This window comes from Haemaphysalis longicornis, unplaced genomic scaffold, assembly GCF_048455015.1.
Source record: "Haemaphysalis longicornis isolate Haplotype H1 unplaced genomic scaffold, Haemaphysalis longicornis Haplotype H1 scaffold_6, whole genome shotgun sequence".
In the NCBI taxonomy this organism is placed as follows: domain Eukaryota; kingdom Metazoa; phylum Arthropoda; class Arachnida; order Ixodida; family Ixodidae; genus Haemaphysalis; species Haemaphysalis longicornis.
Window position 1 is genome coordinate 202,642,349 of NW_027526407.1, and position 25,473 is coordinate 202,667,821.

The following is a 25,473-nucleotide window of genomic DNA, read 5'->3' on the forward strand; positions in this document are numbered from 1 at the left end:
AGTAATTACCTATTAATTTCCTTGGTTTCTCGGCGAGTGGCTTAGTTGTGAGGAGTAATTAAAGAATTCTGCTGCTGCGTTTTAGGTATCCATGTTTACTTTTTATGTCAAATTAACGTGGGGAAATTCGAGAGTGGTATTATTGATGTCTCTTCTCGCCCCGGCTGCGGCAGTGTATTGATAGTTTGAGATCGGGCTGCTCATAAACATGACATTCGTTCTACTGATGTCCGTGGTGAGTAGTGCTGGTTCTGCTCAACCAAATACCAAACCACCTCACATTGTGTTCATTATTGCTGACGACTTGGTTAGTGATGCGCCATTATTTCTTACTGCCTTTATTCCCTATCAACTCTAGACATTACGGCCCACAAGCTGCATGTCAGCGAATGGCACAGTCTTCCGATGACAAAATGCACATATCATCACCCACCCATATTAGCTAGCAACTCATAAGATATACACCGCTATCCACTGCGATCCATGTAAAATTGTACGGGAACTACAAGAATGCTCGGTGCCATGTTCATCCCGTGCACCTAGGAGAGGAACGGCGACCCGTGCCACCCTTCCCCCACGACGTGGCAGAATCACGGCCACTTTGTCCGAGCACAGGAAGCAATACTTGCGCAGTGGCGTACCCCGCTCATAAGTTTACAAATAACTCATATTTACCACGATTGGTTTGCATTTACTTTGTACCAGACAACCGGATAAGCTCCATTGCAACTACTTTGTATAATGTAGGGTATAAAGCCAAGAACCCGTCATGTCCGCTTTGCATTATCTAAAAATTCACAGAAAGCTGAACATTTGCTCGCGGTTGCGTCATTCACAGCAGCCATAAATTTCCGGCAACCCACAACAGCGCTTCCATGGTTCGCAAGCTTGCAGCACGCATAGTCATTAACCTACCGCCTACGTTGTTGGAACCCATTATACTGTATGCGCTGATGAAAACACTCGGCGAGGAGAGGAATCAATATTCCCTGCACTGCCTGTTCAGGAGTATTCTACGTTTAACACACAACGCGCAACACTGCCAAAGCTGGATAAATTATTAAGGCTGTTCTTGCGAAGGGAGGGAAATGTCGTGCTACTCAAAGCAATACAACTTTAAATACTCTAAACTAAATGACTATACTCATGATTTTGTTGCTGTTGTCAAAACGGAGTGTGTTTATAAACATTCACTGCTGCAATATTCATTAGTATCTCACATTAAGTACCTGTTAAAACAGGAACTCAGAGATGGTACCACTTGTCGACGAGGAGTGTGTCGAGTGCGAGGCAAACACTCCGGTAGTATGAACTGACACCTGAAGTTTGAACCGAATACCTTCTGTTTTTCCTTTGGCCAGGAGGGAGGATTGTTTTTCCTGCGCTCATTTTATTTTCATGCCGTATATTATATTTCAACAAAAATATCCCCAGTTGTGGCCGCAGCGTCGCCTTTTGAACTGGTTCTATTCTCCGGCGCACGCCTTATGCAACTGAGCCACGATGCGAGGTGAAGCGATAGTATTTGCTCATTTTACGCTGCTCCGGACTAATTTCGCAGGTGCTGGGATTTTGTACGTTATGTGCGAAACGGAGTAGAGTCGAGGATAATCCCCCACTGTTGATTTTGTAGGAAAACCTGGGCGCTGCGCCGATTTTGGAATCTCATGCTAATTTATGTGTAATGAGGTTCATGCGACCATACAAACACCCTGTCGATGCTCCTCAGAGTACCCAAAGCAACGCTTTCGCCTTAGATATGCGTGCAGTGCGTCCCATAATCGGCGGGCAATTCTGTGCGTCATTACTCCAAATAGACGTAGTTACAATCGCCTGTGCTGTGCAGGGCATGGCCGACCTCAGTGCGTACGGCTCTCCTAAAATCCCTACGCCCAACATATATGCCATAGTCAGCGCTGCGGTGATACTGAACAACTACTATGCGCAGCCGCTCTGCTCTCCCTCCAGGGCCAGCCTCATGTCGGGACTTTTCCCCACCCACACAGGTTGCAAGATTTTAAAGATGACAGTCTTTCTTGTGCTCCTTTAACGATGAAATTTCTGTTTGTCTGTCTGTCTGTGTGTCTGTGTGTGTGTCTGTCTGTCTGTGTGTCTGTCTGTCTGTCTGTCTGTCTGTCTGTCTGTCTGTCTGTCTGCCTGTCTGTCTGTCTGTCTGTATGTCTGTCTGTCATTCTTTGTTTGTATGTACCTCAAGTCAGCCAACCGGCCAAATTGAAACAGAAGCTGCGCAATAGTCTTATATACCCACCGCCAAATCTAAACTTTTGTCTGGTGTACATGTTAATACCTGTTAACATTGTCGAACAAGAAGAGGACATTGCACAGATATAAAGCAATATATATATATATATATATATATATATAAGTAATATATGTAGGGTTACTTTATGTATGATTGGTTTTTCCGATATCACATAAAATACTACATGAATTGCAAAAAAAAAATACACTCCGTTGACTGCTGTTGCCCGCCCTATATAGGTGCCGGCGGCATTTGAACAAATCGAACCGCATCAGTAACGAAAGTTTCCACTATATATTTTTCACCTTCCGCTTTGAACGCACGTTGTGTAGGGCAACGTGCTTCTATAAAACTTGGAGTAGGGTGCCCCAATTCACGCGCGTCTCCGCCATACGGCAGCGCTGGCATCGAGGCATCCAACCTTGACTGTGGAACGGGGAAAATGTATATAAATTTGAGCAAACATCTAGCATGCTATTTTGGGAGGAGCGAGACGGATTAGGAACATAATGAGAGGTGAGCGGGAAAGAGAAGAGAGGCATTTTCTTGGCACTTTTTTTCCTACATTTGCACTGCAGAGAGCATTCGTGCTTCCAAACATACAAACGTTATGCACAATAATTAAAGCAATATCCAATAAAACTTCTGAACCTTAGTTTATCGGGACTTAGAGACATGAACTCTATGTGAAGAGGCCACATTTGGGCAGCTTAGACATACGGCAACATAGCGAGGCTGAAACGCTTTGTGTCGAAAAGCAGCAGAAAACATTTTTCATTCTTACGTTCATAGAATGTTTTTTTACACATAAAGGTTGAGTCTGCATTGGCGGGAAGCCCGAATTAAAACGAGGGCAGAGAAGAGAACAACATAGACAAGACGATGCGCTGCTGTGAACTGAAATTTTATTTTGAAACGACACCAGTTATATACAATAACATGATGTTACTGAAGCACCAGGGACATATCATGGAGCCTAAATGATAGCCTTAAAAGTGTATATTGTCACTAGAAAACACAAAGCAATTCTACTCCAGTTCACCACCAGCCGATAGATATTGCATTTCTTTTGCTGACTTTCTGGACATCAAGTTCTTTTAGGACTTGTTTCAGTACTTCCAGAGTTCTTTTAAGACTTGCACCTTAAGGCCATCTTAAGTTTCTGGACATCAAGCTTTCTTCTTTTTCAGATCACACCTGTTGAACGTATGAGCCCAGGGCCAGCAAGCCTTTATTACCGTTTGATTGCGCTCACTTGAAGCTGCTACGAAGAGCTGTCATAAAGGCTTGCTACAAGAATGCCCTTAAAAAATGCCGCCACCATACAGTCCACGAGAGCTTCCAAAGCCAAACACAACGCCTCAAGGAAGCGGGATGCCCGAGGCATCTTTTGCCCTCCATTTCTCTGGGGCTCTTCAAGGAACTAGGAAAGTGCGGCTCACTCGAATCCCAAGGAAGAGAATCCAGAATTAAGAAAGATAAGTTATCAGTCGTTTCGTACATGCATGGGCTGTCGCACAGAATAAAGAAAATTGCGCAGGATTCAGGATTTACAGGGGTTTTCTTACGCCCCCGACAAGCTTTTGCGACTTTGCAGAAAAGTCAACAGTGAGCCTTCGCATGGGAACAGGTGCGATAAGCAGCACAAAGCAAAGTTTGTGCATTGTCAAAAAGGAGTAGTGTGTTCACTACCCCTCCACCCATGAAAAAAGCGGTACGTGGGTCAAACAGGCCGAAGCCCTAATGAAGGGCTGCGCGAACACAGCAACAACGTATCTAATACAGCTAGTGACAATCTGGGGTCAGATTGCCCCCGTTGTGGCTGCAGGCCGGTGTTTGAAGAATGCAAGGCCGACACATAGAGCCGACTACCCAAGAAATTATCGAAGCCGCGGAAATTTATAAATAAGGTGACGACTAGATCAGCGTCCCGTCCGCTTCACTGCCAGCAAAAGCACTGCAATAAGTATCGGCTCGTGGCGAACTGGCCTAAAATGGCTTCGTGCTTTCTAGAGACAATGTTTAGTTTTAAGGCTATCTTTTAGGCTCCATGATATGTCCCTGGTGCTTCAGTAACACCATGTTATTATATATAAGTGGTGTCATTTCAAAATAAAATTTCAGTTGATAGCAGCGATTCGCCTTGTCCACGTTGTTGCTCTTTTCTCTGCCCTCGTGTTGCGCTTCCTTTCAATGCAATATATTACCGACTCACCCAAGCTTCCGCTCTTGCAGATTAAACCTTTTCTTTAATTCATTCCGGTTCAGAAGGTTTCAGATTAGCCTACAAAATTTTGACAAATGGTGTGGAATAAAAGATATAACCTAGTAAAGCGACCAGGCGGGCGTAAAACAATTCCGCCGTACAAAGTGCAACAGTGCGCTGTGACCAGTGACAATCTTTTCTGCAGGAAATAGCGCTCCCGCACACTTGGTGCCATCTTATTCTTTGAATAAACAGCGAACAGCGATGCAGTCACACGTCGGCACAGCAGTCTCTTCTACCACAAACAAACCGTCTCACCAAAAGTATAGCAAATCGAAATCAGGTTCGTATTCAATGTGTACACAATGAGCGCCTCTGCAACACAAATTTTCACAGGTACGTTTCTCATGGGGATGGTTCCGAAGACTTATCCTATACGTTGCTGTTCGACTGGGATCACGTGCCTTCTTGTACCCAGCAAAATAGTGTTCCTTACCATGAACTAACGAGCTTCAATGATTGATATATGTAAATGAGTGTATATGGTGTCAGAGGACGCAAAAAAATTTCTAGTACGTTAGATTACCTCTAATAAGCATGATGCAGCCGTCATCGCAGTGGCGTTCATTCAGCTGATGGAAAAACACGGGAACATTTTTTAAGGTCTTTTCTATAAGACCTCTATAAGTCACCGGACTGAATTTAACGTTCTAGAGAGAAGGACTGGTTGAAAGAGCAGTTTTGCAGATTAGGGACCATTAGTGACTCGGCGTTGTTTACTAAAATTTAATGCGCTCCACAACGTCTTAGGATATTACACTATTATTGCTTTAACAGTGCATAAAAAGTTACTACAGAAAAATATGACGTTCTTTTGTTTTCAGTAAACATGGCAAAGGACGCCCTGAGACGCAAGTTGCCGCGGCCAAAGCAACAAGCTATGACTTAATCCTTCTTTTCAGGTTTTCTTTTTAGTTGAAGCTATACGAAACCATTTTTTAATTCATCTGTAATTTGCTCAAAGTTCTCCCCTAAACAATGACGACAGAATAAGCTGGAACCACGCTCATAAGCCAGAAGACCGGAGCTATTGCTTACAATCAAGTACACTGCTTTATTCTAATATAGCGGGGGATAATCGGTTAACGTGGTCCCAGCCACTGCAAATAATTGAATAAATTTTGGCCTTGGTCATTTGTTTCACAGCCTTTTCGTTTGATGCTTGTTGGTTTTCATTAAAACCCACAGAAGAACTTTGGTAGGAATTTAAATAAATCTGTCCCTCTCTGCTCAGTAGGCATTGCGCACACACTGAGTGTTACGTTTGGTTTCCAGGATATTAAGGGTATTAAAATGAGTATTACTTTTTTTAAGGTATGCAGCACCACACATTAAACCGTATGGAACCGGCTGGATTGCCACTCCTCCTAAAGATTCTCCCCGAACGTTTGCAGCACTTGGAATACGAAACTCACCTCGTCGGGAAGGTATGTGTAATACAAAATAAAACAGTATTTTTGCGAAAACATTCTACGGAATCAAAAAAGATCCAGCGTGCAGTGATCCTCAGTAAACGTTCATACTGTGTCCTGGGAATATAAAAATGTATCCTACCCATTGCTTTGTTGACACAGCACATTTTCAAGTTTTTGCGCAGCTCTTCGAGTTGACACAACTGCGACTGCGGCTTCTCAATAATTTTATATCCTTGAAGGACAGAACTATAAGTTAAACAACACCCCGCGTAATATTATTTAATACGTAGCTCTTCTGCGGTACTTACTTTGGTAACGCTCAGGTTACCTTTGAGTAAGGACAGAAGTTAAAACGTCTGTCATGTTTCTATACACGAGAAGAAAAAACATGCGACCGCTTCCCCCATTGTGTCCTTGAATTTTTGAGAAAATACCCCTATAAGTATTGCGCAGCCGTTGGCATGTACGTTGCTTGACAAAATTTTCGAGGCAAAGTGGGAAATGCGCAAGCCCGAAAACGTCCAATGGATAGGCTTACGTTCCGAGTAAATCTTAAACCTTTTTATTTTTTTTATTTAATTATTTATTTACAAATACTGCAGGCAGCACTGCTGCCCTTGCAGGAGAGGGGTTATTGTAGCTGTGTTAGAAGCAATTTTTCCAAACAATTAACATTAGTACACTGGACAATACATTCAGGTAGCGCGTTCCATTGTTCAGTTGTGCGGGGGAAATACGACATTTGAAAGCGCTTATTTCGGCTAAAGTGGGGGCGTACAACATTAGAGTGATATAATCTGGTTGATCTTAGTGGTGCGGTATGTACATACATATCTCTGCATAAACCAGTTTTACTGTTATACAGCAGAAAAAAAAAATTTAAGCCTTGCAACCTGTCGACGCAGGTGAAGGAGTTGCAATTCCAGCTGCTGCATCATGTTTGTAACAGATGACGAGGATCGGTAGTCATGTATTAAAAATCTTGCTTCCAATCGTTGTATCCTCTCAACCCTGGCAATATATTTCGAATAGAAAGGGTCCCATACAATGGAGGCGTACTCGAGGACTGGTCTGATGCGAGTGCGATAGGCTTCAAGTTTTGCCTTTTTTGATGATGTTCTCAATTTCCGTTTCAAAAAGCATAGCTTCCAGAACGCTTTAGCGCACATACTGCCGATGTGGGCATACCACTTAGGATTGTTGCTAATCGTTAAACCTAAGTAGTTCGTAGATGAGACATTCCGAATAATTTGTTCACCAATTTTGTACGCATACGGTAGGGGATTTCGCTTTGTTGTTATTGTCATGCATACCATGTTAGTAAAGTTGATCCGCATTTTTGTCTGATCGCACCAGTCCGCAAGTTTACAAATGCTATCATTTAACATCATCTTTTCTGAGATATCATTAATAACCGAATAAACAACGCAGTCATCAGCGAACAGTTTCACATTAATGGTATCAGCTATACCAGCAGCAATGTCATTTATAAATATCAAAAATATTAATAGTCCGAGCACAGATCCTTGAGGAACTCAGGACATAACACTGATATGTGGTCCGAGCACAGATCCTTGAGGAACTCTGGACATTATACTGATATGGTTAGATCGAGGACATTTACATTGAACAAACTGAGTACGATGTAGTAAATATGCTTCAATCCAGAAGACCAGCCTGTCTGGAAGCCCAATTTCTTTTAATTTGTAAAGAAGCAACTTATGTGGCACACTGTAAAATGCTTTTGATAGGTCTAAGAACACTGCATCAATTTGAAGGTGGTTATCTACAGCTGATGTGAAGTCATGAATTACAGACACCAGTTGAGTTACAGTAGAAACATTCTTACAAAAACCGTGCTAATATTGAACAAAAAAATATGTTGACTCGAGATGCTAGATTATGTGGCTGGCTACTATGTGTTCGAATATTTTGTGACATGTACTTATTAGTGAGATTGGTCTGTAATTATTACGATCTAATTTATCCCCGCATTTGAATACTGGTACAACCTTGGCTGTTAGCCAGTCGCTGGGTAGCATACACTGATGAAGAGAGGCGTTCAAGAGTACACAGAGGTACTCGGAGACTAGTTCGGAGTACCGTTGCAGACATGCCGTGGGTATATTGTCAGCCCCACTTGATTTTAAATGCAGAGCGCTTCAGCAACTCACGATGTCACCCGCGTTGACGTCCGTAGTCCGAACCGCACCCCTCCCTACTATATAAATAAAAATACTATCCGGCGCCCGGTTTCGATCCCTCGACCCTGCGGGCGGAACGCCATGTACATGCTGCTCTACCCACGGCGCCACAAAGCCGACAAAGAATAGGACGCTACGAACAAGCCTTATATCGTTGAGTCATTCAAATTACTGCTGACGAGCGCTCTCTCGTCAGCAGTCGCCACAAGTGCAACAACATTAACGTAACGCAAACTACTTAACGTCGTGCGCCCCCGGAAATGCTCTGCATTTGATCGTGCCCCTCGCGAGGGGGATGTTTCACTGCGTCTTCTCTCGTTCGCGGGACCCGTGGCGCCATCTGGCGGAGGCGCGGCACAACTCGTAGCATTTTCTTTGAAAAAGCGCCTCGAAAGCGCGGCAAATATGAAATAGTTTACGCTGCGTCGCCACTGAGCAGGATAGTCGTTGAAGGGCATCATGCTAGCTGCAATCAGCCTGCTGTGCCCTTGGCTCTCGAATATAGCAGATAACAGGGTGCTCAGTTGCGACAGCCGAAAAAGGCATTTACTCGTCCAAAGTACCGAAATTATCTACAATTATATGGTGCCTATAACTGCGTCTGCGATGTATTCTGGCGAAAGCGCAGAAAAACACCAGAAAATATGCACTCGGAAGTTTCTTACAAACGTTTCTTAGGAGCAAGAAGGGAAAGCGGAGACTGTGGAACGCAGTAGGGCGACCCTACGCGCCTGCTGGCTATTAACTCGACTCGCGATGGGCTCTCTAAGTGGAGCAGCAGGGAAGAATAAAAAATGAAGTTCGCTGCGCCATTCTTAATGGAACATCTTTCTGGTGGCGCCACAAAACTGAAAAGAAAATAATGCTACGCTTGCAAGCAGAACCGCGTGCTGCGAACATTCCACTCCATCTTCTCCTTTTTTCTTCTTGGTTGAGACAAAGGTTCACAACAGAATGCAATAAATGCAAAAAAGAAAAATCAACACAAGGTACTACTCGCCCCGCCTTCCCTCTGACGTCACCCACTACGTCCAGAGCTCCTGTGATTGCCAGAGACCAACTTGGTAAAGAGGGGACGACGGTCATCTATTCTAACATTAATTTTTAATAGCAAGGAAAATATGCCTTCCTGGCTCATAGTAACATCATCCATCGGTGATTTACCGAGAAACGAAGCGGGTATCGGGTCTTGTGAGCGGTGTAAATCGGGTTCCGTAAAGCAAGTTTGAAAACATTTGTTTAATGCATTCAAAATACTCTGAAGATTATTGGTAAAAGTACCATGAATTCTTACTTGATCAACGGTATGTTTAGAATTAGAAAGAAAACGCCTAAACTTCGCAGGGTTTTTTTTCAAGAAGGAAGAAGTGTTTGTTCGTAAAACGTTGCGCGTGCGTTTTGTAACTTCAACATCAGTTCATCCTTTAAACAGAGCGTAGTTCATGTCAATTCTGATTCTGAGTTGGTCGTTTTCGTCTGCGACGAATGCGCCGTTTTAAATGAATAATTTCTCGCGTAATCCAAGGGTTCTGGCGATGTGTTTTCTTTCGGCGGATCGGTACATATTCATTTATGCAGTGCGTGACAATCTCTTTAAATTGATCCCACAGTAATTGGACGTCCCCACCGCGTGCAAAATCTGGCAAACAAAAATGCAGATATTCAAGAATCGACTCGTCATTAGCCCTAAGAAAATCACGAGACGTTTTAACCTCAGAGGCCACTTCTTCTTTATGTACGTTCAATGTAACGAAGACCAATTTGTGGTCGGCAACGCCGGTTGTAGTCTCTACGAAGCAATTGCCCTGAAAATGTTTGATAAACACCAAGTCGAGTATCGATTGTGTGTTGTCAGCAACCCGTGTAGATGCCATGAGTAGCTGTTTTAAAGGGACACTGAATTGAATTTGTGTGAATTTCCTTGCACTGCGTAGACTGGCTCAAATTAGCACACTTTTCATCGTTTATCCGGTTGACAAATCGGTAAATATTTTGAAAAGCGCGAAAGAAGAAAAACTACCATGCGCGGTTTGCGGCGGCTGCACCAACTAAGGCAGTGACGTTGGGAGGAGGGGGCACCGTGATTGGACGATGCCCTAAGGTAGCAATCAAACAAGCTTCGCTTTCGGTTTCAGTTCTGTAAAACACAACCAATGGCGTTGTTGGATGGGCATTCTCAATATCTTAGTAATCATCGTACCGCGCTTCTGCAATGTTGTCGGCTGAAAATGCATACGATAAGCTTCCCAGGACGGCTTGGAATCGTAGCATTCACTAGCCGAGGCCTACGCAGTGCATAAACGCCCTCCGCGTCCCCGCAGACGCTCAAATGCAATCCGCTTTTCCCCTATATTTGGAGCTTGCCTCACTCATGCCTGTATTGTAAAAAGCGCGTTCGCACCAGGCCAAGGGTCTGTTCATTCTGGCCTGTGCCCACTGCCCGAAGGTAGTCGGTGCTTATGGCAACAGCACGCCAACGAACTCGCTAGCGCACCACCGCCAGCCTGCGCGCGTTCTGTGAACTAGTTCGTGGAGCAATGAACGTTTCGGCCCAAAAAAAGGTGAACTCATATAGAAAACATCGGCGGGAAACGAAAAAGTTAAGTTATAAAAAAGAAGCACGTACCCGTGGGGATTCCAACTTGTGACTTGCAAAACACTTGCGTTGACATACCTAGCGCTCCAAACGACTCGGCCACAGGCGACTGCTGCCGACCTTGGAAATATAAGGTATATAATGTATAACCAGTTTATACTTTTATTTGGTTTTAGCATTCCAAGCAGCTTAGGTGACTATTTGTTGTTTTGCGCTCGTGCAGTAAGCATTCACCAAGTTTCCACAATATCTCACGTCTAGCAATTGCATTTCTTAGACGCAAAAACATTCGCAGATGCGTAGTCGTGCTGCTGGCCGCTATGCTTGCTCGCCCAGCGCAAAAAAGTGCTTCCCGCACCCTAGTTTTACGCTGTACGGTAAAAATATCAGTTGATTTTCTTTCCTGAGTACCAATATTGACTTCGCTGAGTCTTCTCCCGCCTTCAAGAGGCCTTATATTTTCCTACTGGCATACCAGTCAGCGAACCGTCGCATGTGCGCTTGTGCAGCGCTTGTGTGAAGCGACCTCGACTTGGAGCTAGATAGTGTACAAACTAACCAAGTAAAGAAAGCCACATTCTTCCATTCACAAACGTGTCCTGGCTTCGTTTAAACTGAGCGAACGAATTGCGACGACTCGTTGGCGACCGGCGGACGAAACGCTGGGCCGACTTACTCTGAAGGCCGGGGAGCCGTGCAGTAGCGCAGCGCATTGCGAGGTCGGCTCCTCCTGACATCACACGAAAGCGCTACAGAAAATGGGGGAGCGTAAAGAGAGGAGGACAGCATTTTCGAATTATTTACTACTAAATAAAATCGCGTGAACGTTCCCAGAGTGGTCGAAACATGGCCTGGGGACTCCGGAGTATAATTTGCGCTAGTAATCCGGCAATTTTTACATATCACTTCAGTGTCCCTTTAAGTTGTGCAAGAAAACAGTTTCCAGAAGAATTTGCGCGCTCGCACTATCCTGTGACGCAGATACAGATAGTGTATTCCAGTCTATTGTGGGAAGGTTTAAATCCCCTGTTAGAATAAATTTTGGCCAGCTCCTCAGTATGCGCTCGAGATAGCCAGAGAGTAATTCCATATGCTCGACTGAGCTTTTTGGTGGCCTGTGCACGACACCGAACAGAAAAGAAACACTGCGATAGCTAAGCTGACAAAAGACGCTTTCATGGTTTGGTATATCTTCGAGAAAGAAGGAATTAATGTCGTTTTTCAGTATCAGAGCCACACCTCCTTCCGGTCCTTCTCTATCCCGGCTAATTTTGTGAGAGGGGGGAACAACTTCAGAATCACTGATCTTGGAATTCAGCCACGTTTCTGTAACAGCCAAAATGTGTGGATCGTAAAGAAGTAGCGTTTCCTCGAGTTCAGCCGATTTATTGGCAAGACTTCGTGCGTTCATTAGAGTTATCCGCAGTTGCTTCCGCTCGGATCAACTGGTCGTTAATACAGAATTAGTAGCTGCAGTTTTAATGACCTGCTACGTACCTGCACCCAAACTAGACGTTATCTACCGGTTCTTTTCGTAGACGCAACTGGGTTGGCACAGAGTTTTATCCCACACGTATACATTGCCATCTACTCGCAGTCTGTCATAATCAAGCGCCACCTTGTGGCCTTGCTCCTTGAACTGTTTTCCATAATGCCACAACTTGGAAGGTTTTTTATTGTAGCCTTTGAGAAGTAGTGATTGAAAGAAATGTTTGTGCCCTTTAGTTTAGAACACATCTTCAGAACCTCCATTTTCTCGTTATAGTAAAAAAATCATTATAACTGGTGTAGGTTTACTGGCAGATTTTTTACCTATCCAGTGAATTCTTTCTACAGTAGTAGCGGTTACGTTCAGTTTTTCTTGAAACACTTCGTGAAGAATTCTTTGTTTTAGCGATCCAGTGTTTTCGTCATCCTTTTCAGAAATGCAAAAATTATAAGATTACGTCTACGACTTCTATCTTCCAAGTCAATCAGTTTAGTTTGTTGTTCCGCAACCACCTTCTTCAGGGAAGCAATCTCAGTCTTTAGTTGAACTATTTCTTTTGTGTGCTGCGTTAAGGTTTTGAGTGTACTATTTATTTCAAGAAACCGATCGTTCATTGACGCTTCCAACTGTGACTGGGATGTTCAAATGTTATCAATTGAAGATTGCACGCTTGTTTTCATGTCGTTCAAAAGTTCACGGAACTTATCAAAGTCAGTATCTTTGTCAAGAAGACTAGGGTTTGTTTCTACATCCCCAGCCAGTAGTATCAAAAGAACATAGCCTGCTTCATATAGTAAAGAATAACATACCGCCGGGCACGGCAGGACAACAATACATCTTTAATCACTACGGAAACACTTTGCATATCTTGCATGAACCTGTACGAAGAAGAGCAGCACGTTCATGGGTCCGTCCGATGTGGTCCCGCCGTGACCTCTGAGGCTGATGTAGCCGGCTTTATGTTCCAGAGACGGTGGCGCCGCTATCGCACTCCAGTCCGGCTGTGTCCCCATGCCACGTGGCACAAGATGGGCTCGGTAGCACGGCAGTGGGCTCGGCCGCATGACAGTCATGGGCCGCACTCACACGCAAACCTTGCTTTTGATGCAGATTCTTTGCGTGGCCGGACTTCACGCCCGTCTCCAGGGTTTCGAGGAGGCTGCCAATGGGAGCCTGGCCTCCCCGGCTACGTACCACATGCACGCCTTGACCCAGACCCTTTGGACTCCCCCCACGCCCCGTGCCGCCGGAATCCAGCCCCACTACAGCGCCATCACCGTACAGCGTTACCCTTTCCCCTGCTTCTGTCTATCCTGGTGCCGGTAGTATCTTTGTCACGAGGCACCGACGCTCGACTGACGTCACTCCCAAAGGATAAAAGCATCGGCAAAAGCGGCGCGCTCTCCAGTGGGCTCGGCAGCACAGCAGTCATGGCCCGCGCTCACACGCAACCCTTGCTTTTGATGCAGATTCTTTGCGTGGCCGGACTTCACGCCCGTCTCCAGGGTTTCGAGGAGGCTGCCAATGGGAGCCTGGCCTCCCCGGCTACGTACCACATGCACGCCTTGACCCAGACCCTTTGGACTCCCCCCACGCCCCGTGCCGCCGGAATCCAGCCCCCAGTACAGCGCCATCACCGTACAGCGTTACCCCCTCCCCTGCTTCCGTCTATCCTGGTGCCGGTAGTATCTTGGTCACGAGGCACCTACGCTCGACTGACGTCACTCCCAAAGGATAAAAGCATCGGCCAAAGCGGCGCGCTCTCCAGTGGGCTCGGCAGCACAGCAGTCATGGCCCGCGCTCACAGAAAACCCTTGCTTTTGATGCAGGTTAATAATTCCTGCTTCTCTTTGCGAAACATACCAAATATGTTGCCTTGCTTATGCTGCCGAGCCCTGGCTGTTGCGTTGTGATTGGTGCCAACTGCTTTCATTTCCTCCGAGCCCTTTTACTGTTGTACGGATATATTGAGGAAAACCCCGGTCCTGTATCTCGCTCTTTTTTATTCTCAAACGTGTAACGATATTATGTCTGTGCTCAGTGCTATCCAATCCAGTCAGGCATCCCTACTTGAAGAAATTAAATCAATTCGTACTACCCTATTGCACAGTGATCAAAAATTTGAAGAAATAACTAAACGACTTTCCAAAATCGTAGAAGACTGCTCAGCCAATGCCACCATACAAGAAAAAGTTGAAGACTTCCAGAGTCTGGCCGAACAGAACTGAGACAATATAGCTACCCTAGTTTCTCGGATGGATGGCTCTGAGGACCGGCAACGACGCTGTAACCTTGTGTTTTATGGCTTTGAAGATGCTGCTGACAAAACGTGGGCACAATCTGAGAAGCGCATCATTGATTTGTGTAGTGCAAAACTCGAGATTTCACTCCAGCAGAGAGATGTTGAACGCACCCATCGAATTGGTCATTTTCACCAAGACAAACATAGACCCATCATTGTCCAGTTCAATCATTTTAAAGGCCGTGAAGGAGTACTAACCAACGCCAAAAAATTAAAGGGCAGTATCTACAGCATGAGTAAGAATTTTTCCCCGAGTATCCGCAAAAACCGTAAACATCTTATTTTAATTCGGTAAAGCGTCGCAGAAAACGTACAAGCTCCGTTACGACAAACTAACCAGTGGTGATACCATCTACATTTTTGATCATGCTTCAGAAAAAGTAATTCCATGCCCTCTATAGCTATCTCTTTCCGCCGGCGCACAACCTAACGCAAACAGCGAACTGCTGTCAACCGTATACACTAACATACGAAGCCTCTTACCGAAACGCGATTCACTTTGCAACCTTATCGACAAGACCGAATGCAATATCGTTATGTTAACTGAAACTTGGCTTAACCCTTCGTTTTCCGATTCTGAATTAGCTACCTGTTTTCCCGGCTTTACCATTTTTTGGCGTGATCGTCATGATAAACGGCGTGGTGGAATTCTCATTGCCGCTCACACCAGTTTAAATTGCACTGAGGTAGCCGTTCACTCTCCCCTTGAAATAATGTTCGTCAACTGCAAATATTCATACTCCCCCCCCCCCCGTCATCATTGGAGTATGTTATCGCCCTCCCGACGCTGATGCTTCATTTGTTACTAGCTTCCACGATGTTCTTTATCTCTTGCGAACCTCTTATCCTAACATTCCGGTTATTTTAGTAGGCGACTTCAACTTTCCTGGAATAACCTGGTCCGACATCCCTCTAACACTTTCGAAACACAATGTTGATAGTGACTCTGCTAACACGTGCTTAACATTTGGTTTGTCCCAGCTTGTTTCCTTTCCAACACGAGTTACAGAGCATTCCGCAAACATCCTTGACCTTGTCCTGACGTCACATCCCGCAAACCTTGCATTTTTAATTTCCCTCCCAGAGACAAGCGATCAGGTTGTACTGCATGCCACATTTTCAAACCAACTACCACGGCCGAAACTTACCAAGAAGACAATCACACTTTACGATAAGGGAAACTACACTGCTATTAACAATGAACTATTCATATTCAGTGATTGTTATCTAACTAGATTTTTTCAACGCCCCCTTGAAACGAACTGGTCCTTGTTCAAGAGTAAAATGCATGAGCTGATTAATAAGTACATTCCCACTACCACAATCACTGAACAGCCATCCTCACCTGGGTTCAATACATCCCTCAAGCGACTTAACAACAAAAAAAAAGCGTTTGTACCGTTTCGCTAAACAGTCGAACAGCGCCAGCGCTTCGAATAGATACCACAACGCGGCTAAATTATTCAGACCACTTGCAATGAACTCCAACCGTTCCTTTTTTCTTCCACTTCGCCTAACATGTTACGCAGTAATCCAAAGCATTTTTGGAACGCCATTAATCCTAACCCACAGCGCTGCTTATCATTGCTTCACGAAAACGCTACCCCTATTCCTGAACATGCCGCCCCCCATGTACTAAATTCCGTCTTCTGCTCTGTCTTTACTTCTGACTCAAATGATGCGCTTCCAGACTGCGCTCCTTTTGATAACCCTGTTATGCCGGACATTGCTTTAAATCCTAACGGTAACATAAAATTAATAGATGTGTTGAAGCTTACTTCATCCGCCGGTACCTATGGTATCAATTCAAAATTCTAAAAAAACACTAAGTTGGTAACCAGCGTTATCCTTTCACACATATTTCAGCCATCACTTTCATGCGGTGTGGTGCCGGAAGATCATTCCTGTCCCAAAGAAGGTCCAGCATCTTCTCCGAGTAATTATCGTCCCATTTCCAACACTAGTGTATGCTCTAAATAATTGAACATGTCATATATTCACATGTCATAAAATTAATCAATTCCGTTAACTTCTTTCACCCTAGCCAGCATGGATTTCAAAAAGGTTTATCATGTGACACTAAAACTTGCTCTCTTCATTAACGACCTTAATTCCAGCATCGACGTTAACATGCTCGTAGATGCCATTTTCCTTGATTTTGAGAAGGCTTTTGACAAAGTATCCCATCAAAGGTTGTTTCTCAAAATCTCGCGCCTTAACCTTAATAACCTGGTATTTAATTGGATATGCGAGTTCCTAACTAACCAGCAACAGTTCGTTTACGCTAATAACCATTGTTCCTCTTTTTGCACTGTGTCTTCAGGCGTACTTCAAGGTACTGTTCTTGGCCCTCTGCGTTTCCTAATCTACGATAATGACCTGCCTAATAACATATCGCCGACGACTGTGTAATTTAACGTCCTATCCGCAGTACTAACGACTCCGCCACCTTACAATCAGATCTTTCCCTGGTGCAGTCATGGTGCGAAAAGTGGCTAATGTCTCTTAATATTCAGAAAACATGTCTCCTGTCCATTCACCATCGCCCGGCTTGCTCACCCGCTAAATACTCTATATTTAATTCTGAAATTACACCACATAGTTCATGTAAATACCTTGGTATTACCATAACTTCAGATCTCACCTGGTCATCCCATGTCATGAATATTATCAATGACGCTAACCGTGTACTTGGCTATCTTCGAAGAAACTTGCGACTCGCTCCGCCTTCCGTTAAACTTCGTACTTATCTAACACTTGTTCGCCCAAAACTGGAATACGCATGTGCCGTTTTGGATCCCCATCAAATCACTCTTACTAACACACTTGAATCGATCCAGAACCGTGCAGCCTGATTTAGTTACTCAGATTACTTCTATCTAACCAGCTTAACTTAACTCAAATCTCGAGCTAATCTTGTTGACCTACTGTCACGGCGCAAAATTCACAGACTATGTCTTTTTCATCGCTTGTATCATTCCATACACCTAAACCAGGCTTTCATTCCTGCTCATCGCCTTTCATGTCGACTAAGCCATTCGAAAGCTGTTTATCCTGCTCGTGCGCATACTTCCGCTCACCATTCTTCAAACATCTCGGGACTGGAATGATCTGCCTTCTGACGCCGTGCACCACTCCTGCATCACTCATTTCAAAGAAGCAATCTCACAAATCATCCTTCAGTGACTTGTTTACCCCCTCATGTAATTCCCTTAACGGGGCCTTTGAGGTATAATAAATAAATAAATAAATAAATAAATAAATAAATAAATAAATAAATAAATTAGCCATGGAGCCATGCGCAGATCCAGGTACTACTGTTGTTGCGCCTGATGCATTGCCATGCGGCTCACTATCGACGATAGTCAGCAGCGTGACCTGTACGAAGAAGAGCAGTACGTTCATGGGTCCGTCTGATGTGGTCCCGCCGTGCCCTCTGAGCCTTGCTTCGATGTAGCCGGCTTTATGTTCCAGAGACGGTGGCCCCGCTATCGCACTCCAGTCCGGCTGTGTCCCCATGCCACGTGGCACAAGATTAGCCACGGGGCCATGCGCAGATCCAGGTACTACTGTTGTTGCGCCTGATGCATTGCCGGGCGGCTCACGATCGACGATAGTCAGCAGCGTGACCTGTACGATGAAGAACAGTACGTTCATAGGTCCGTCCGAAGTGGTCACGCCGTGCCCTCTTTTCCGGAAGACTAAAAACCTTTAAACACCTTGTATCTTTAAAATATTTTTAAACATATAAAAGAAGAGCTTATTCTTTGGGTGCTTTCTGGTCGGGAAGGTTTAGGACTTGCGTAGAAAATTTTGACAGAGGGTGTACGCTTCCGCTTTTCCAAGTCGGGTACACAAAGCAATGGGTGTGGGGAAAGCATCATGGCTAGCCGGCCGCAAGAATTTTCGTTATCGTTTCATCAGCATTGTGCTCTTTCAACAGATGTCTACTGATTTTTGTAGTTTATTTATCCTTTTGATTTACTTTTTATGTTAGTTTTATTTATTAGGGTAATTTGTGTGTTGTGGTAGAGTAGGGTCATCCAAACGCACAGCCTAAATTATCTACCGCCCGAACTTCAGATCATTTATGAGTGGACAATACCGATAGAAGCCGCCAATACACTGTAGACATTTCTATCTCTGATGCAGCTGCACCGCTCTACAGTCGCTGAACTCGGAATTTCACCTACAAAACACAAATGCCGTGTTCAACTTGAAATAAATGATAGAAAGAAGAATAAATTGACGGGACGTTTAATTGCAGCCTCTCTATGCGCGCGTACATTCTTGTTTACGAGCTGGTTTAGTGCACCTGACAACTGGTTCTCAATACCAGTGCTAATTCCAGTTATTTCTCGCTATAAAAATCACTAAATTATGCACTAATTGCGTTGTTTAGTTATGACATCACTCCACTACCTGTTCTATGAAATCCGTAAGCGTGAATTGTGCAACAAAATGGGGTGGCTGTAATTTTCGTTCCGGAGGGCGAGGAATTTCACGCCGCTATAAGTTCTCCCTGTTGCCAGCTTTTTGAAAGGCTGAATCAGGGAGGTGACAAAACGTCTGCATGGTGCGAGTGAATTGGACTTGTGTAACAAGCCACACACTGAGTTGAAATCCGGGAAATACGTATTAAGACCGAGACTTCAGCACGTATGGAAAGTGCGTTCTGTCGTTCTGTCACCCTCCGTTCACCACTTTTGCGGAAGTCGGGATTTTTTCAAGGTAAATATAACATTCTTTTTATTCCTTTAAGGGAATGACATCTGGAGGTCATTTATAAAATTCCTGCATCGAATATGGCTATTGCGGCTACAAAAGCTGCAATTTTATTACTAACCATTGTCTTACCCTTTCCGATTATAAGCATAGGACAAGTACACCACAATTCCTTTCGTCAGTCATACGTACTAGGATTGCAAGTCGTGACCCAATTTAATCACCATTAAAAATATAAAATGGAAACCAGGTATATTCCTTTACGATCAATATTTCACATAAATTCACGTGGCCAGACTTGTTGGTACGGCATGTTTGAGAGCAATTTTTACTTTTCTTTTGTTTATAATGTATTTCTAAGATAATATGCACTAAAACTTCGGGAGCGAAGTAGAAATGAGGTTGTTTTTTATTATATTGGTTATTTCGCGACATTCATTATTTGAATACATCAGTTTTAGCAGCTTACGGCAATGTATGCTCACTTCGTTGTACAACAAGAAGCCTGCAAAGAAGGAAACCACCTCGCCGCCCGCAGTACCACTACGGCACCACGCATGTGACGTAAACTGAATAGAAGGCCATTATTTCGCTTCCCGAGTGCACACACTGCTTATTTTATTGTACCCTAGACGTAGCTGGAAAAAACTCTGTGATGCTCCTTTGTTTCGGGCATCGAAAACGGGAGATCGGAAAACGGGATAGCCGCAAGCAGTGATGATGCACAAGAGAAAAAATGCGAAGTCACCGTGAGAACGTTGGAGTATATTGCCACGGTTTTCAACCTCAAGGAACTTCAGCTAGCTATCAAGCACCGGAAGAACCGAAACAATTGGCGACTCTCGCAAAGTTGCACCAAACCACGAGGAGGACTGGTCAGAACAATCAGTACAATCAAGTCCAAGAGAGCCGTCGCAGAATGCACAGAATGTCTGTTGCAGAATGCACAGAAGTTATGATTACCAGACACAGAAAAATCAGGAAAGCGGAGACCTGTGAACAAAAATGGAGGAAGCTCACACCAATGCGGAAAACTTGAAGGTGGAGAAGCTCAGTGCAACCGTGACATTTTTCCCGTTTTTATTAGACGGAGTTCTTTAAGTCTCAGCGCTGTACAAGGGACGGCAGCTAGATGTACGTATTCCTCTATCGCACATGGTTCTGCGCCGCACGTGGTCTCATGCCCTTCCTTCGTGGTGCGCGCCTATCACTGCGGCCGCGGCCTGCTTGCCTTCCTTTGCCATGTTCCGCGCACGGGCCCCGCGCACGTCTCCTTCGCCTCCTCACCTATCTGTCCCCTGCAGTCTATCTCTCAGCTTTACCGGACAGCTCCTCCGTACCGGGCGACTGCGGAAGGCTTGTGGTTTGACCTCTAGCGCTCAAGGGCGGAACTGGTCTCACCGCCAAAACTGCCCGAGCTAGCGTAGTGTAGCTTGTGAAACAAAAGCCAAGGCGGATAAAGTTTTTAACTTTAAGAAGGCAGAGCTCGCGAGATCCTTGAGAAGGGTGTCGAAAGAAAAATTTCCAGGGACAATTTCACTTGTTCACGAATTTACCCAGCCTGGTCTAAGCACAGCACATCGTAAAATCGCGTAAAAGAGTTAATTCTGTTTTCGCAGGTGGGAGGATGTTGGAAAAAGAAGTAGTTCGTCACACCACGGAACATGCCCACACGGACAATTGGGCAAGATGTCCACCAAATTAGCCTCACTGCACACGGGATCATCTTCTTTACTACTGGCTATGTGTCAAATCAACACCTTCTTCTCCATGGTGTACCAGGAGAGTACTGGACTCTCTTATTTCCGCAAAACACGCAGTCCCGCTCCACGATTGCAATAACTGTAGCTTCCACAGTGCTTCTAGAGGCGCAGGAAAACGTAAAAAGTTTATCGAAAGGGTTGTAGAGTCCCTTAAACGCGAAGCTAAGATTACATGTGTATCCTTCTACTAGAAAGCTTCCCACTGCCGAAAGTGTGGATCGCAAAAATATAAAGGAGCCTTCTGTATCAAGGGTATTGCGATGCATGCATAACCAAGAGCTCTTTAGCCCTCACTGCAACACACACGAGTCTTTCACAAAAGTTATTGCAGCCATAACCGCGCAAGCTGCCAGTTTGCGTATAGGGTTTTCTCCCAAAAGCGTTTATCGACTTTTTAGATGCGACTGCTTCTCATTCACTCACCTTGTCCCTCCATACGGCATTGTCGTCCGTCCACACCCCTCCCTCATTCTCCTCGTCGTGCGAGCTGCTCTCTCTTCCGATCACCCCTCTGCTCTCCGATAGCGAACACTCTCTCGTGAGGGGCGTTGGATTGGATTCGATTAGATTAGCCTGGCTTGGCTTGGCTTGGCTTGGCTTTGATTGGGTCGAATTGGATTGGATTAGATTTGAATTGCATTGAATTAAAGTGGATTGTGTTGGATTGTGTTGCGTCATAGCCGCGCCACGTTGCGTCATAGCCGCGGCAGGGGGTTCACGGCACGTTTCACGCGATGGGAGAATCAACCTAACGTAAACAAATACGGAACCCCCTATGCGTCGCATCTACACAGGGGTTCCCGCGAGGGGAGGTGGGAGTAATTTTTTCACGTTCGTTTTCTTTTGCTCTCCCCGCCTATCCGCAGAGTGCTCCCAGCTCATTGTGCCAATCGACTAACTTTTTTAACAAATTCTTAGCTGCAAGTGTAATTTTTGGTCCATTGTCTTTATTCCGGTGCATGTACACATAATATATCCACCAACGTGCCCAGCTAGCAACTTTAGGCCTTTGCGCCATACACTGACGTTATGAGGTACCTTAGTAGGTATAAAATCTGATTTCGTTCACAGCTTTCCATTTTGGTATCTCACACAACACACACTTTTTTCTGGTGGTAACATTATTTACGAAATATTAACCCAATGGTGCTTCAGAATAACGGCCTGTTTTGCTTCACACTTCAAGCGTCCAAATGTAAATTTCGCCAATATATGGCAACATTGTACGATTTATTTTCTATCTTTCTTTTTTGTCCCGGCGCTACTAGGAATGGTGTAATTTTGTATGCTATAAATAGTTTGTGGATATCACAAATAGGAGAGGTCAAGTTTCTTGAGCACTGCTTCTATAGACATCGTCGTTTGCTTGCACGTCTGGTTTTTTTTCATTTTGATTTTGTGGCATTACAAGAACGCATTACAAGAACGAAACAACGAACTCGTTGAGCTTAGCGGGTAGCTTGAGACAGAAAAAGTATTAATGGGACTCATGATTTCAAAATGAAAAGAGTTAGTTCCGTTTTGTACGTACAACCCTAATGAGTCGAAAACGTTGAAAGGCTGTGTGCCGAAAACTAACTTACAAACGCGATTCTCTAGCAACGATGTCGTCTACATTGAAGAACACCTTTACAAAACATGGAAATTGTATGTAGTACATCTCTATACAAGGCAATTATAACTACAGAGTAATGTCTATCCTGTTCGACTTTTCCAAGTTTTCTCTACTTTCCTTAAGGCACATAATAAGCGTACAAGCCAAAGGAAAACCATCCTTGGAGAGCTGTACTGTGCCCAGTGTTCTGTTTCTGATCCTTCTGCAAAGGCGGCGATACTCGAGACCTCGGCCTTCTGGATGGGCAGGACATGTGGCATGCCCTCTCCAAAGGAGAATGTTCACCGCGAACAGAGATTCTCCACAACATAGATCATTTTTCGGGAACAGCTGCGATCCGCTATATTGACTTCAAACTGGTCGTCGCAAGAGCCAACGAAATGAGGGATACACATAACCAGATTCCCTACGTGACCTGGCATTACAATGACCTGGACCAGTTCCAGCACCAATCAAAAGCAGCATCTGGGCTTAGACGTTATTATGAGACTGAGGGCGGTCTCAAATATATTAGTTACTCCAGGAGAAAAAATGCCACTATCTCATGCAGACAGACCGGATATGCCACCATTGATTCAGGTCGTTACTATCACCTGTTTGATGTCTCTCAAGATTTGTGCGAGCGCTGCAACCTTGCTCACAAAAGACCAGCGGCAAGCACATCAATTAATTTGAGACAACAACAAACTCAAACACGTTTAGGAGCCTAAAATGAAGGTCATAAATTTGAAATGTCATTTTCGTCTCATCAGAAAGCCTAGTTTGTATGCATGCCTTCTCGGCCTTGGTCTCCACCTTATTCAATGGCAGGGACTCACAGGAAATTCGAAATAGTAGGAGGGCAGAAACCCTTGATTTGGTAAGTCGACTTTTGTTTAGGCGCCACTTTATGACACGTAACGCACAAATACAACCAATTTTGTCCCCCTTGTAGCCTATATGATGAATTAACATTGCTCAACTAAATCTCAATGTCAGAGTATACAATCTTTCAAAACATGCAGGATACGAACAAATTCCACAATGTGCACCCGCACTTAAGCAGTCGCTTCTGACGCGAAGTTTTTGCGAGTGATAGTATGCCATTGATGCGTTAAGTACACGTAATCAAGAATGCTACTCTACAGCACAACGCGGAGAGAATTTCAAAGAACTTCGCAAAAAGCCTGAGGTCGATGCTCTTCCTACTCACCTGTCCCGTATATCTTGGGAAAAAGCTTTAACCTTTTCAAATATTTTTAAGTTGTAACCATGAGTTGAAATTTTTGTCCTAATCTGAATTGCAATGTCTCGCAGAAAAGAAAACATTGCCTACTTGTTCTTTTTCCAGGTTCTTTATTTACTCCTCGCCAAGCTTACTGCTTACGAAACGACCGTCCGCCCAATGGTTATTACATTCTTCGACCTAATGTCTGCCCCAGGAAACCACAATGGGGTGTGGGCGCCATGGATTCGACGTGACGTCTCGCTAGAGGAAAGACCCTAAACACCAAAACAGAAGGTCGGTACGAAAACCATCTAAAAATCCTCTTGCACATTTTCACGCTGAAATATATTCCCTCATGTAGGCCATTACCATCCTCTCTTACAGCTGTATTCCGCATACCAAAACGACGACAGAATGAACGTGCCATTGCACCTACCTTTGAAAAAACAAAGTTTTTCAATTCGTTGGCGTTACCTCGCTCTATTACCTTATGGAATCATCTCCACGACATCCTGGCAAATACAACTGATCATGAAACTTCCCCAGAACTAATAATTAAACATTTATCTTGCTACGATTTATAGGGCATTTAAATATGTTTTAAATGCACCGGTTAGTTCTGAACTCACAGCTTTTTTATTCTTGTTGTTTACAAAGCCTTTTTTGCCGTTAGACAGTCATTGTTTAGTCAGTACTGCCACAGGACTGTTCTGCAATGTAGCCATGGTTCTACGTTTGCATTGTTTATTCAAGACTACAGTCTTTCTTGGGCTACCTAAACCCAGAAATTTTGGTCTGTCTGTATGTCTGTCTGTCTGTGACTCGATTTCGCCATTTGGCCACGGTGAAACGCAGTCTGCCCGTTAGTCTTTTATACTCACAGCCAAGTCTAAACGTCTAAGTCTTGTTTATATGTTCATACTCTCCAACATTGATGAATAAGAACAAAACAATACGCAAAAAAGACACAACAAATTCACAAGGAATATTTACAGTGTTCCTTTATCAAAAATCTGTAGAAGCTTGTTTTTTGCGAAATCAAATACTACATCCACTGAAGAAAAAAAATTCACACTGTCGCCTGCTGTCGCCCGCGCCTCTATAGCTCCTGGCGGCATTTCTAGAAATCAAGCGGCAAGAGTTACAAAATGTTATACTATATAGGTTACACGTTCTGCTTGGAACACGCGTGGACTAGGGAAATGCGGTTCTATAAATATTGAAGTTGGGCGCCTCGATTCACGCGCGTCTCCGCCGCACGTTAGCGCTGGCATCAAGGCACCTGGCCTGGAGCAGTGCAACGCGGTACATTTAAATTGACTCGAGAGAACCCCTAGCGTGTTTACCTTGGGAAAAGCGCGACGCAAGAGGAACAAAATGAGAGGTTAGTGGAAAAGCGAAGGGAGGCACTTATTTGGCAAATGTCTGCAAAGACTATCGCCTTTTCTCGACATTTGCAACGAAATGAGCAGATAGGCGGTCATTTTTTGAAGTGGAGCTTGTGAGGTATTTTCAAAGAAGTATGTAATTCCCGCGATGTTTCAAAGCCCAATGTTGATGAATGCAACGTCCCATTGCTGAGTGAACAATTCTTTGACGTATAGCCCCACTGCCGGACGTGGAGGCCT